Genomic DNA, 15,610 nt, shown 5'->3' with positions numbered 1-15,610 from the left:
CTTAGCAAGACAGAGCTGTAATAGGTGCTATCTGTGGGTGTCCTGGAGCTGCCTTGTGATGGCTGGAAAGAGCAGATTTTGTTTTAAAATTATGGACTTGAATTATGGCTTCACTTCTCAGCTGTCTCACTTGGGCGCAGTTTCCAGAGTCCCTTGGAGTCTTAATTTTCTGATTAGTATCAAAGGTGTCTAATATGTACCTTTTAGGTTTGCCGTGAGGTTGAATAAGCTAATTAGAGAATCTGGTAAGGTTTCCAGTGCTCAAGAAATGATCATCACTCCATAAAATGAAACCTTTAGAGACAAGAGCCAGTTAGCCTGACATTGAGAAACTGTGTAGTCAATATAAAGGTAGACCCACGTGTTACTATAACTTGAACAGAAGACTCTTCTATGGAAGTGTGAATCCACATGCTATGTGCATGGTGGGTGCTTGAAGTTAGCTTCTTGGTCTACGGAAGGTGGGCCTATAATTTCCAGAGGCGGTGCTGCCTCTCTGATTCCTTGCTACCCTCTCACCCTTGCGTGAGCATCTTTGGCCAGTCTTCCACCTGATGCGTTTGCCTCATTACTTACAACATTGGGCTACCCCTGGGCTAGGGGTAAGGCTAATGTCAGCTCCTAGTTTTGCACAAACAGTTCTGCTGACGGAGGGCAGAAGGAAGAAAACAGACACAGGGAGGAGAAGCTTCGAGGACTGCTTGCCAAATCCCTGCTCGTGAACTTTCTCAGTGAAGAAAAGCTCTCTAAAGCCACACTCACATTTTGTTTCTTTTTCAAAATTGAGTCCGACCCTTATTCTTTATCACATTAGCCTCTCTGAACGATCTCCAAATACTCGGAGCCACTCACGGCTTTGCCGTATCTAACATACGTGCCCTAATCCCCTCCTTTCTGGGGAGTTTTTCTTAGATGTGCATGATGAATGTGGAGAGATTTGCTAGCAGGTGAGGCAAGGATCATCCCCAGGCTCTGTGGGGGACGGTGTGGCAAACAAAGGCAGTGGACCTAGGATTCACTGCCCTGCTTGTGAGGATGGGGAACAGGGCCAACAGGGGCCATTCAACACAGTATTCCCAGCATGTGGCCTAGAGAAGGTGTTCAGAAAATATTTGCCAGTCTAAAGGTGAGCCTTGCCTGGGAAACCTGTTAGTCTGTCTGCTTATTGTCAATAATCTAACAAGATGCTATGCCCTCAAAGAGTTTGTAAATCTCATCCCTCCACCCCAGTCAAGTAATATCTTTGGTAGGGTTCCTAGACCCTTCCTTGAATACCCCCAGGGCAGCCCCACAGAAATCAACAGGAGATGGGAGACTAATTTTGGATACAGACTGAGCTGGGTTCAAGCTGTCCAAAAAATCAGTTTAATAATATAAAATACTAGGGGTATGGGAGGCCAAGAAAGGACTACTAATTCTCGGGGTCTCCTAGCAGCTGTATTGCAGCCTCTTTGGGGAAGCCACCCCTTTGTCTTGGTCACCCCTTCGTGGCACGGTGCTCAGGTTAAGTCGGTTCTGTTGGGAGAGGAATGACTGAACATAAGTTAACGTAAATTGAACACGGTTTAACACACACACATGCGTGCATTCCTTCATTCCCTTTACCTATTTTGCCCCCACTCCCCATGTCTCAGATACAGGCTCCCTTTCTACAGACGTCTATCCCTTTGCCCCTGTTGCTACCTTAGATTTCCCTGTAATTTACTCATTCTGGGCCTGGCCCAGAGCAAGTGTTCTAGTGAACAAGTTTCTGGCTCAGGGGCCTAAGCACAAAATGTTGGTGGGTGATATGATTGTTCCTGGGACACACGTAGGTACTCAGTTGTCTTTACCACCCATGTTTATTTTCTTCCCAGAGCTTGAAGGAGGATCCAGCCTGCTTCTCACACCACTGAAGTTCCCTCTTCATCACCTTGGCTTTGCACTTCCCGGAATGGAACTGCTTGTTAACTCTCTGAACTAGCCCAAAGCAGGTAATATTCAAAGCAGTTCAATCCAAAGAGCTATTTTTACAAGTCTGCTGGGAGATAACATAGGGGATAAAGCAGATTCCAGAAATACTACTGATAAGGCCCAGCTTTGGGGAGAGGAGAAGGGAGAGGCTGAGGGATGGATATGGGACTCCAGTGGTCCCCATCCTTCCTCCCTTTTTTTAAAATTTTAATTTTAATTAATTAATTTTTTTATTTTAGAGACCGCATGAGCAGGGGAGAGGGGCAGAGGAGAGGAGAGGGAGAGAGTGAGAAAGAGAGACAGAGAGAGAGAGAAAATCTTAAACAGACCCCATGCTTAGTGTGGAGACATGGGCTCAATCCCACCACCCTGGGATCATAACCTGAGCCGAAATCAAGCATTGGATGCTCAACCGAGTGAGCCACCCAGGTGTCCTCCCCCTCCTTCTTCCTTCTATGCAGTTTCATTCCTAAAGCAAAACAATCCCTGGGGACTTGGAGGTGGGGTGGTGATGGGGGCTAATTCTAGGAGGTGGAATAGGGAGAGAAACATGAACAGCCGCAGCCAGCAATCTGTGCAAATGTCAATAGGAAGAGAGAGAAGCCTTGATCACACTTCCACAATGTTCAGGTTAAGTCCAGTCCTGCTGGGAGAGTAATAATAACCATGACAACAGTAACAGTTAACTTACCGAACCACTGTAAACATTGTTTAGTTTAACACACACATGGACGTACATACACAAAGGAAACACTATTCTTACTCTGTTTACTAGTAAGGAACCTGGAACTAGGAGCAGTTAAGGAAGTTGTCTGAGATTCTGCAGTTGGGAAGTGGTAGCATCTCATGTGAACCTAAGTAGTCTGGCTCCAGAGATTCTCTTCCACCCTTACAACCTATATTCCAGGACTCTTGCTTCAGGTTTTTCAAAAAATGTATGCACATACAAATATGCACACTTAAAACATAAACTCTTTTTATTATTAAAAAGGAGTCACACACATCCCTCATTTAATATTTTGGGAACAATGGTGGGGACTCAGTTATTCTATGTCCCTGTCAGTTACTTTATAACAAATTTATTGAGATCTATTTCATTTTCCATAAAACTTAACCTTTTAAAGGATGTATCTCAATGCTTTTTGGTATATTCACAGGGTTGTGCAACAATCCCTACCTAATTTTGGAACATTTTCATCCTTCAAGAACAATCCCATTACCATTAGCAATCATTCCCATTGCCTCTTTTCCCCAGAATCTGGTAACCACTAATCTATTTCCTGTCTCTACTGAAATGCCTATTCTGGGCACGTCATATAAATGGGCTCATAGAACATGTGGCCTTTTGTAACTTGTTTCTTTCACTTAGCATGTTTTCAAGGTTCATCCAAGTGGTGGCAGGTGTCAGTACTTACTATGTTTGATTATTATTCCATTGTATGGATAGAACATAATTTGTTCATCAATTCATCTACCATTTCACTTGTTTCTACCTTTTGGCTATCATGAAGAATGCTATAGTGAACATTCATTTGCAAGTTTATGCAGACACTACGTTTTCATTTTGGGGTGTTTGCCTAGGAGTAGAATTGCTGGATTACATGGTAACTCTATGTTTCATTTTGTGAGGAACTGGCAGTCTGCTTTCCCAGCGCTGTCAGTGCAGAGCCCGATGAGGGACTCGAACTCACAAACCGTGAGATCACGACTTGAGCCAAAATCAAGAGTCAGATGCTCAACCAACTGAGCCACCCAGGCACCCCATAAATAACGTTCCAATAAACATGGGGGTGCATATATCATTTTCAATTCGTGTTTTCATTTTCTTTGGGTAAATACCCAGTGGTGGAATTTACTGGATCATGGGGTCTTTCTATTTTTAATTTTTTGTGGAACCTCCATACTGTTTTCCACAGTGGGGGTACCAATTTACATTTTTATGAACAGTGTTTGAGGGTTCCCTTTCTTCCAAATCTTTGACAACACTTATTTCTTGTTTTGATAATAGCCACTCTGATTAGAGTAAGGTGATATCTTATTATGGTTTTGATTTGCATTTCCCTAATGATCAGTGATGTTGAGCATCTTTTCATGTGTCTACTTGCCATCTGTAGGACTTCTTTGGAAAAATGTCTAATTGGGTTCTCTGCTCATTTTTTAAATCAGTTTGTTTGTGCATTGTTATATGTACTATATTTTGACTATTCGTCTCTTACCAGATATATCATTTGAAAATATATTCTCCCATTCTCCCTGACTTGTTGATGGTTTCCTTTGCAAAAACTTTTCATTTTGGTGCAGTCCCAACAGTTTATTTCTGCTTTTATTTTTCTTGCCTGAGAAGACATAGCCATAAGTATATTGCTAAGGCAAATTTCCAAGAGATTACTGCCTGTGTTTTCTTTTAGGGGTTTTATAGTTCCAAATTTCACAGTTAGGTCTTTAATACATTTTTACTTTATTTTTGTGTATGGTATAAAAGTGGTCCAGTTTTCCCAATGCCATTATTTGAAAAGACAGTCTTTTCCTCATTGTATATTCTTGCCTCCTTTGTTGAATATTAATTGACCATATAAGCATGGTTTTATTTCTGGTGTCTCCATCCTGTTCTATTAGTCTGTGTTTATTCTGTGCCAGTACCATACTGTTTTCATTAATAGCTTTATAGTATATATAGTAATAGCTTTATAGTATATAGTGTTGTATATATATAGCATATATACTATAGTATAATATAGCTTTATAGAAATCTGGGATTGTGATGCCTCCAGCTTTGTTCTTCTTAAGATTGATTTGGCTATTTGAGATATTTTGTGGTTCCATAGAAGTTTTAGGATTATTTGTTCTAGTTCTGTGGAAAATGCTATTGGTATTTTGATAGGGATTGCATTGAAAATGTAAACTGCTGGGGCACCTGGGTGGCTCAGTCAGTGAAGCGTCTGACTTCATCTCAGATCATGATCTCATGGTTTGCATGTTTGAGCCCCACATCAGGTTCTCTGCTATCAGCACAGAGCCCACTCTGTCCCCCTCTCTCTCTGCCCCACCCCCTGCTTGCACCCTCTCTCTCAAACTAAAAAAATGTAAATTACTTTGGGTAAGGATAGACATTTTAAGGATAATAATCCTTCCAATTCATGAACATGGTATACCTTTCCATTTGTTTGTGTCATCTTCAATTTCACTTCAGAGTATAGGTCTTCCACCTCCTTGGTTAAATTTATTCCTAAATACTTTATTCTCTTTGGTGCAATTGTAAATAAGATTATTTAAAAATTTCTCTTTCTGGTAGTTATTAGTGTATTGAAATGGAACAGATATCTGTATATTAATTTTGTGTCCTGCAACCTTACTGAATTCATTTCTTCGTTCTAGTAGTTTTTTGGTGGAGTCTTTAGGGTTTTGTGTATATAGTAACAGGTCATATGCAAATAGTGTCAGTTATACTTATCAATTTGGATGCCTTTTCTTTTTCCTGTATGACTGCTGTGGCTAGGCGCTTCCTGTACTATGTTATATAAACGTGGCAAGAGTAAATATCCTGGTCTTTTCCTGATTTTAGAAGAAAAGCTTTCAGTTTTTCACCACTGAGGATGATGTTAGCTGTGGGTTTTCGATATATGGCCTTTATTATGTTGAGGTGTATTCCCTCTAAGCTCATTTTAGAGGCATTTTTATCATGAATGGATGTTGTATTTTGTCAAATGCGTTTTCTGCATTTGAGATCATCATGTGGTGTTCATTCTTCCTTTTGGTAATTTGTTACATTGATTTGTGAATATTGAATCACGTGCATCCCTGAAATAAGTCCTACTTGATTGTGCTAAATGATCCTTTTAATATATTATTGACTTCTGTTTGTTAATATTTTGTTGAGGGTTTTTACATCTATGTTCATCAGGGATATTGGGCTATAGCAGGTTTTTGTTTTTGTTTTTGTTTTTGTTTTGGTAGTGTCTTTGGTTTTGGTATAAAGGTAATGCTGGTGTTGTAGAATGAATTTGGAAGCTTTCTATCCTCTAATTTTGGAATCATTTAAGAATAGGTATTAACTGTGTTTTAAATGTTACAATGCACCTGTGAATTCATCCAGTCCTGGACTTTTGTTTGTTGGGGGGGGTTTGATTACTGATTCAGTTTCAGAAGATTGTATGTTTCCAGGAATTTACCCATTTCCTCTAGGTTGTTCCATTTGTTGGGATATAATTTTTCAATCAATTCTTTAATAATTTTTTATTTCTGTGTTGCCTGTTATTTCTTTCATTTTTTAAAATAAAAAGAAATATTTAAATTCAACTTAGTTAACATACAGTGTAGGATTTGGTTTCAGGAGTAGAACCCAGTGATTCATCACTTGCATATAACACCCAGTGCTCATCCTAACAAGCACCCTCCTTAATGCCCATCACCCATTTAGCCCATTCCCCCACACAACACCCCACCAGCAACCCTTGTTTGTTCTGTGTATTTAAGAGATCATGGTTTGTCTTCCTCTGTTTTTATCTTATTTTTCCTTCCCTTCCCCTATGATCATCTGTTGTGTTTCTTAAATTCCACATATGAGTGAAAACGTATTTGTCTTTCTCTGACTTGTTTCACTAAGCATAATACACTCTAGTTCCATCCACGTTGTTGCAAATGGCAAGATGTCATTCTTTTTGACTGCCAAGTAGTAGTCCATTGTGTGTATATAAATACCACATCGTCTTTATCCAATCATCAGTCAGTGGACATTTGGGCTCTTTCCATTATTTGGCTATTGTTGATAATGCTGCTATAAACATTGGAGTGCGTGTGCCTCTTCGAAGCAGCATTTACCAATGGATAAATACCTAGTAGTGCAATTGCTAAGCTGTAGCGTAGTTCCATTTCTTTAATTTCTTGAGGAAACTCCAGAGTGGCTGCATCAGTTTGCATTCCCTCCAACAGTGCGAACGGCTCCTTTGCCAACATCTTTCTCGGAATCCTTGCCAACATCTGTTGTTTCCTGAGTTGTTAATGTTAGCCATTCTGACACATGTGAGGTGGTATCTTATTGTGGTTTTGATTTGTACTTCTCTCATGATGAGTGATGTTGAGCATCTTTTCATGTGCCTGTTAGCCATCTGGTTGTCTTCATTGGAAAAGTGTCTATTCATGTCTTCTGGCCATTTCTTCGCCGGATTATTTGTTTTTTGTGTATTGAATTTAATAAGTTCTTTATAGATTTTGGATACTAGCCCTTTATCAGGTATTTGCAAATATCTTCTCCCATTCTATAGGTTGCCTTTTAGTTTTGCTGATTTGTTTTGTTTGCTGTGCATAAGTTTATTATCTTGATGAGGTCCCAATAGTTCATTTCTGCTTTTATTTCCTTTGCCTCTGGAGACATGTGGAGTAAGAGGTTGGTGACTTTTTCTTCTCTAGGATTTTGATGGTTTCCTTTCTCACAGTTAAGTCTTACAACATACAGAAAATAAATTCAAAACAAAGCAAGTGGTCCAGTATCATGTTGCTGTCCAGTTTTCCCAGTACCATTCACTGAAGAGACTTTTTTCCATTGGATACTCATTCCCACTTTGTCAAAGATTAGTTGGCCATACATTTTTAGGTCCATTTCTGAGTTTTCTATTTTGTTCTGTTGATCTATTTTCTGTTTTTATACAAGTACCATGCTGTTTTGATGATTATAGCTTTGTAATACAGCTTAAAGTCCAGAATTGTGATGCCTCCAGCTTTGGTTTTCTTTTTCAACATTACTTTGGCTATTCCAGGTCTTTAATGGTTCCACACAAATTTTAGGACTGTTTGTTCTAGCTCTGTGAAGAATGCTTGTGTTATTTTGATAGGGATTGCACTGAATGTGTAGATTGCTTTGGGTAGTATTGACATTTTACCAATATTTGTTCTTCCAATCCACGAGCATAGAATGTTTTCCCATTTCTTTGTGTCTTCTTCAATTTCTTTTATCAGATTTCTATAGTTTTCAGCACACAGCTATTTTACCTCTTTGGTGAATTCACGTATCAGTTCTAGCAGTTTTTTGATGGAGTCTTTTGGGTTTTCCATGTAGAGTATCATGTCGCCTGTGAAGAGTGAACATTTGACTTCTTCTTTGCCAATTTGCCTTTTATTTCTTCCTGTGGTCTGACTGCTGAGGCTAGGATTTCCTAGTAAATATATATATTTAAATATATATATATATAATATATATATTATATTATAAATATATATATTTATAATATATATATAAATATATATAAATATATATATTTGGGATATATATATATCCCAAATATATATATATAAATATATATATTTACTTTCAGTGGAGTCTTTCTCCTCCCATTGCTGGTGCTTTTGGTGTCCTGTAGAAGAAACCATTGCCTAATCCAAGGTCATGAGGTTCTTCCAAGAGTTTACAGTTTTCATCATTTAAATGTAGGCCTGGTATCCATGTAAGTTAATTTTTGTGTATGGGGTGAAGTGAAGGTAGGTCTAAGCGCTATTCTTTTGCATGAAGATATCCAGTTGTCCCAGCACCATGTTGAAAATCCACCAGTTAATTTTTTAATCATAGCACATTTATTATTTTATAACCATGGTACTTAGCCTGAGTATATTTTTATTTTTTTCACTTAATCTTCCCTCAACGAAAGCCAGAACTTTTCAGTTTTATTTACCACTGTATTCACTGTGCCAAGGAGAGTGCCAGGGATCCTTATACAGTCAATAAACCTTTAATATCTGAGCTTTTACATTATGTGGAGTTGCTAATATGCATTCTTTCCCAGGTGCCTCTTGGGTCTCCTGCACTGTGACTCGTCACCGATTGGCATCTCAGAAGGCAGCTGTTAGAAAGTAAAAGGCTCAGGGAGCTTGGGTGGCTCAGTCAGTTAAGCATCCAACTTCGGTTCAGGTCATGATCTTGAGGTTTGTGGGTTCAAGCCCCACATTAGGCTCTGTGCTGACAATTCAGAGACTTCTTCGGATTCTGTGTCTCCCTTTCTCTCTCTCTGCCCCTCCCCTGCTTGTGCTCTGTCTCTCAAAAATAAACAAATGTTAAAAAATTATTTTAAAACGCAGAAGGTTCTGCATTATCAGATGCTAAGATTTCCTCATATAGGAGCCCACACTTAATCTTCTGCTAACTATACTCATCTGTCACTTCTTAAAAACAGCAACAGGGGCGCCTGGGTGGCGCAGTCGGTGAAGCGTCCGACTTCAGCCAGGTCACGATCTCGCGGTCCATGAGTTCGAGCCCCGCGTCGGGCTCCGGGCCGATGGCTCGGAGCCTGGAGCCTGTTTCCGATTCTGTGTCTCCCTCTCTCTCTGCCCCTCCCCCGTTCATGCTCTGTCTCTCTCTGTCCCAAAAATAAATAAAAAACATTGGGAAAAAAAAAAAAAAAAAAAAACAGCAACAAAGTTAAGATGTGTACAGCATGTTGACTACAATTAATACTAATGTATTTTATGTTTGCAAGTTGCTAAGAGTGAATCTTAAAAGTTCTCATCACAAGAAAAATTTGTACTTTGTAAGGTGACAGACGTTAACTGGACTTCTTATGATCATTTTGCAATGTATAAAATATGGAGTCATTATGTTATGCACCTGAAAAATATAAGATTACATGTGAAATATCAATTAAAAACAGATTAATTCTAAAATAAGCAACAAAGATGTTTTCCACCACATTTAGAACAAAAAGAATGAGTATAGGAATTCCAGGGGGAAAGTGGAATAAAAATATACATTAATAGGTTCATGTTCTTTTGAGGTTTTAAACCAGGGTTTGTATTTTTGGGTTGTCTCAAGAATTCCAGTAGCATTTTTGTTGAGGAATATTAGTGCAGCAAAAAAGCACGTGAACCAAATTTTAGGTCTTGGATCTTTTGCAATTATGACTTGGCCAATGTTGCCTTTATTTCCTCATCTGACAAACGGGACAAAAATGGTCTCTGAATAGGATAGTTTTAAAAGTGAAGATATTGTCTTAGTCTGCTCATGCTGCTATAATACCATGAACGGTATAAATTATAAAGAATAGAAATTTCTCAAAGTTCGGGAGGATGGCCACTCCACAATCCAGGTGCCAGCAGATTTGGTGTCTGGTGAGGACATACTTTCTGATTCACAGGTGATGCCCTCTCTGTGGGTCCTCAAGGGGGAGAGAGGGCAAGGGAGCTCTGCAGTGTCTCTTTCAAAAAAGTACAAATCCCATTCATGAGAGCTCTACCGTCATGACCTAATTAGCTCCCAAAGGCCTCACCTCCTCATGCCACCACGTTGGATATTAAGTTTTCATGGTCCAGAGTGCTATGACACCATGGAACCCCGTGTTGGATATCGCTTTTCAGCTTATGGATTGGGGGGGGGGGCACAAAAATTCAATCGATAGCAGATAACATATACTACAAAATCCTACCGTCAATAAGATATAAATATTTGCTACTTTCTCTAGTTATTCTCAGAACTGAGAGCAGTGAAAAAGAGAATTAGAAATGAGAATGAAAAGTCTTTTGCAAATGACTATGGTTTTATACATTAATGATCAGTTCGTTTCTCTGCTGTACAAAGAATTCTATTGGTCATAACAGTTTTCTAAATTGCTCTTTATTTTGTATTTTCCCCTATAGCCAGGCACCAGACAGAGACATCTCTGATAACTTGCTCAGCTTTTAACAGTGGATTGAGTTCAAATCTCTTTGTACAGGTAATGGACTTCTAAATTCTTTGCATGTATGTGTAAGCATTAATTAGTATAGTGTATTGGGAACAAACCTGAATTTGAATCCTGTATTTTCTACTTACTAGCTGTGTTACCTCTAACAAGTTACTTTGTCAGTGATAAGTGCCTTTTCAGTTGAATGTGGGTGAATCACAACATTTAAGGAAACACTTAAAGAATCAGAACCTGAAAAAGGATGGGACTAGCATAGCTCCAGGAATCTGTTAGGAGCTACCGAACTTTGTTTTTTCAAGGCTCCAACACAGGCATCATCAGTTCTCTTTCTCTAGCTCCGTATCACTTAAGATTCAAAGTCTGAGGCCCAGCTTAGATCACTCAATGTCCACCCAATGTCACTCTGACAATCTCACTAAGACTTCTGCAAATGACAGAGGATGAGGTGACTCTGTGGAGAGAAAACTGCTTGATAGGGCTTGACCACTAAAAAAGGGACTCAACCAACCCAAGGGGACCTGGCAGAAAGAGGACTGGAATAATACGTAGCTTGACTTTATTCCTTTCTAGCCCTTTGTGTCTCACTAGTGCCTCCAACCAGCCAAAGCCAACTGGCAGCTCAATGGCAAGGGAGCCCATTGATAAAATTTGTGTGACATTAGCCTCTTCGATACGATGGCGCCATAGACAAGGGTGGATGCTAGTATATAGAACATCTCTAAAATATTCATCGTATTGAATGCTTTCTTCCCTCTTATTTAGAAAAAAGGCCCATGACTTCTCTTATCCCAGATGGAAAAGTTACGCATATAAGCCCCGGTTCAGGAAATTCCTAATAATTTGGAAGTGGCCAAAGACGTGAGTCGGCGGGTTTTCCTCTTCTTCCCTGGTGCAGCCTGCTCTCGGCAAGGCCAGACCCAGCTGTGGGGTACCCCCTCCTTGAGGAGCCTCATGGAGTCTGTGGGTGGTAGTTCCTCCTCTGTGGGTGGTTCTGCGCTCCTGCCAAGGCTGAAGGAATCCACTTCAAAAGATGCCACCACCACCACTGATAAATGGAATCAGAAGGGCACTGTTTCAGCTCAGACTGTTTCTAAGCACTTTCACCGGGCCGCGTTTGAGGGGTATTCCTCTTCTCAGCAGCCTTGGGTAATGATGGGGGTGGGCGTCCCTACCGGGCAGCCATTTCTCTGTCAACTACCAACTTATCCCTCAGTGTTAGAAAGGCAGGGGAGAGGAGGGGCTCAGCTGTGGCCTTTGTGTTCCCTCTTGTTTCCATGTGCTAAATAAGGTTGGAATACTTCGCAGTTTACTCTACAAGGGTAATCTCTTCATGCATTAAAAATAGACTAAGTTAGACTTAAACGTCTCTTCCATACTTTTCAAATGAATTTGATTGCTGGCTTAGGAAAAGAGACGGAAATAGATACTTGTAGAAAAGGAGTATTTTGTTTTTAGAAAGGCAGCGTTGAAATGGGGCTCCCAAACCTGGATATGGGGATCAGCTGACCTTGGTAAAGTCGTTCTCCTCTGTGGGCCTTCCTTTCAACATTTGCAGTAAGATTTGTGTAGGTAAGAAAGATTGAAATATTCACTGTGACCCAATATACCTAGAAGAATGTCCCCTAGTAGATGTGCTGATAAGGAATTATACCTCTAAAAGGTATAATTCACCCCTTTCTCCTGTTCCCCAACCCCTACCTCTGGTAGCCACCAATCCGTTCTGCGTATCTATGATTTACCTTTTGAATATCTTGACTTGTAGATTCCAAACGTTTATGTTTCCATTTTTCTTTATTATGAAAATACTGACATGAAAAGGCACAAGGAAAGAAGGATGAGATTGTTTTTATAAAGCACAGTGTTGCTTTTGATCTCTGTGCTGGAAAAGTAGTGTGCAGTAATATAAGGAAAACGTAGGATTTTGGACTTAGGCCCAAATCTCAAAGCTGCCACTGAGGTGCTGGTACTGAGGCCACTCAGCTACAAAAAATAATATTTACAGCCTAAGATGTAAAGGTGCCTTTTATTTAGAAGTACTTTACACGTACTGGTCATTCGTTAATGGGGGCTCTCTATGTTCACATTTGTTTACATTTGTCTAAAGCATAAGAGACTCTTAAAAACTGAGAACTGAGGGTTGATGGGGGGTGGGAGGGAGGTGATGGACATTGAGGAGGGCATCTTTTGGGATGAGCACTGGGTGTTGTATGGAAACCAATTTGACAATAAACTTCTATATTTTTTAAAAAGCCACTAAAAGATCTTGGGGAGAAGACTAGGCTGCACTCTCTTGATCTTGGTTGACTGGTAACCCTGCACTGGCTCTTTCTTCTCTAGGACAATATTAATATTGAATGTGCACCTTGATGAATGATAGGTGCATTGTGCAAACCACTTAGTTTCCACAAGGTGGTCTGAGAAATGTAGCAGCCATACCAGGATCTTCTAAAAAGTCAAGTTAAATGGATTCCTGTCCCACTTTTCCCTTGGAAATTTGTTTCCATCAGGAGGTGGAACTAAGTCAGCAAGGGGCTTCTAAGCCAACTTTGTGACAAGATTCCCTTCTCTTAGTGGACAACATAGAGTACTGGTACCAGTGTAGACTCTAGATCCAGATAGTCCAAGTTCGACATTTGACTTTCTATCTCCTGACTTCAGACAACTGAAGTCTTCCTCGGTATCTTGACTTGAAAGGAAGGTCAGTGGGGCGCCTGAGTGGCGCAGTCGGTTAAGCGTCTGACTTCAGCCAGGTCACGATCTCGCGGTCCGTGAGTTCGAGCCCCGCGTCAGGCTCTGGGCTGATGGCTCGGAGCCTGGAGCCTGTTTCCGATTCTGTGTCTCCCTCTCTCTCTGCCCCTCCCCCGTTCATGCTCTGTCTCTCTCTGTCCCAAAAGTAAATAAAAAACGTTGAAAAAAAAAAATTTAAAAAAAAAAAAAAAAAAAAAAGAAAGGAAGGTCAGTAATTGTACCAAATTTAAAGGGTTGCTCAGCCAATTCTATGCATCAATGTGTTTAAAGTACCTAGAACGGTACTTAACCACATAGTAAATGATACACAAATGTTAATAAAAGAGGTGGTCAGGTGGTAAAATCTCTGATTCGGGAAATTCCTAACAATTTGGAAGTGGCCAAAGGCATGAGTCAGTAGTTTTTTTCTCCTCTGTATTTTTAATACAGAAACTTCATTATTCATGGGCTTAGCTGTCAACATCCTTACTATTAATTATTATTAATGAACCTAGATGTCACTGGGAGTCTCTCTGCCCATAGAGATATTAGTGGCTTTGGCTTAATGCCCTAGGCTTCAATGATCAGGATAAATGTAGAGTCCTCTCCTTGACTTTGAATATGTCTGACATTGTCATAGGGACTGAAAATTATGGCTAAAGTGTATTTCTCTGTCATGTCAAAGGGAATCTGAAGGTAAATGTCCCCATGCAAGATTGTGACTATCCTGTAAAAGCAAGAACCTGGATTCCTTCTGTCATTCAGATGTACCTCATCACTTCATTCCCAAAGTCACTTTATCCTCCTACACAGCTGTTGCTGGAACTCCAGCCATCACATCCCAGTTGCAGGCCAGAAGGAAATTTTTTAAAATGTGAAGAAAAAAAATGACATTCACATTCATTTATTCTATTTTTAAGCAATCTCTACACCCAACGTGGGACTCAAACTTACAACCCAGAGATCAAGAGTAGCATGCTCTACCGACTGAACCAACCAGGGCCCCCATATTGACTCTTTTTAAAGGATCCTTGACAGAAATTCTAGAAAATAATTAATGCCTTTGTCTCTGTGGCTAGAATGGAATCACTTGGCCTTACCTACCTACCAGAGAGGACCAACAATAGCCCTTTAAATGAGTACATGATCAAGGGATAGACAGGAGTAGGTAAAATGACCCTCTTTGCCATATGGTTCCCTGTCCCCAAACATGCTCAGACCCATGTGCAGACCTAGGTATATACTCTGCCACTCACCAGCTTTAAGAAATCTATCCCATCGTATTTTCACAGTCGTTTTGAAAATCATCGTGGAGTTAGAGGTGTAGGGATCACAGGTGAGTTATTTGGCTATTTAAGCTTATATCAGTGTCCCCCAAAACTTAATCTAAGACTCCTTTCTGTCCATCCAAAAACTGTTTTCATGAAGCCAGAGCTCCAAACCTGTGACTTTTCCTGAAGCACACAGACCCCCTGGAACATATAGTTTAGCTCCTGCCCCGTTTCCCTTAGCTCTTTGAGGGACTCAAGTGATCAGCCAGGTAGTAAGCTGAGGAATGATAATAAGGATAGAAACCATCTGCCCAGTGCCCCAAGTACCATTGTCTCTGTTACATAACTGTAATCTCGATAACTTATTGTGGAGACTGTTGTCATCTCATTACCACCACTGAGGGAATTCAGGCTCAAGAGATGTTAGTAAACCCCACAATTTTATTTAAACAATTTTATTTATTTGGGGTGAATTATGTATCATTCATGTATGTGTTAATTTAATATTTCCGCTATGTTTTCACGGAGGCTCAAGGAGAACATCAATGATTAAGTTGGTATTATAATCCTGGTCAAATAAGCTCCATGTTTTATATGATTTTCCACCTAATATTCATCTCTAGTCTCGTCTTCTCCAGGACACACAAACTCACTGCCTTCAACTTTCTGAAACCACAATAGCTTTGAGATCCCTTATCATAAAAGTCTCCTCTCCACACATTTTGGTTTGCCTATGCCATTCTTTTTTTTTTTTTTTAAGTTTATTTATTTATTTTGAGATACAGCATGAGTAGGGGAGAAGCAGAGAGAGGGAGACAGAGAATCTCAAGCAGGCTCCTTGCTGTCAGCACAGAGCCCGATGTGGGGTGCAAACTCACAAAACCATGAGATCATACCTGAGCCGAAACCAAGAGTCTGACACTTAACTGACTGAGCCACCCCAGTGCCCCACCAATGCCATTCTCGAAATAAAACACTCAGACTTTAATTCCTAGT

At 40.1% G+C, this 15,610-nt stretch overlaps 1 long non-coding RNA gene across 2 annotated transcripts in view; it reads left to right on the top strand.

The window, feature by feature from the left end:
- LOC131494629 (uncharacterized) overlaps positions 1-15,610 on the top strand; it is a 97,855-nt gene that overhangs the window by 69,378 nt on the left and 12,867 nt on the right. For both annotated transcript variants that reach the window (XR_009253505.1, XR_009253504.1), the window contains exons 2-3: positions 1,857-1,973; positions 10,570-10,646. This is a non-coding gene — a long non-coding RNA (uncharacterized LOC131494629). The remainder of the gene's footprint in view (positions 1-1,856; positions 1,974-10,569; positions 10,647-15,610) is intronic.

The sequence above is a fragment of the Neofelis nebulosa genome, chromosome 14 (assembly GCF_028018385.1).
Source record: "Neofelis nebulosa isolate mNeoNeb1 chromosome 14, mNeoNeb1.pri, whole genome shotgun sequence".
In the NCBI taxonomy this organism is placed as follows: Eukaryota; Metazoa; Chordata; class Mammalia; order Carnivora; family Felidae; genus Neofelis; species Neofelis nebulosa.
The sequence above is the reverse complement of the archived record's forward strand: the minus strand, read 5'-3'. Positions and strand labels throughout refer to the sequence as shown.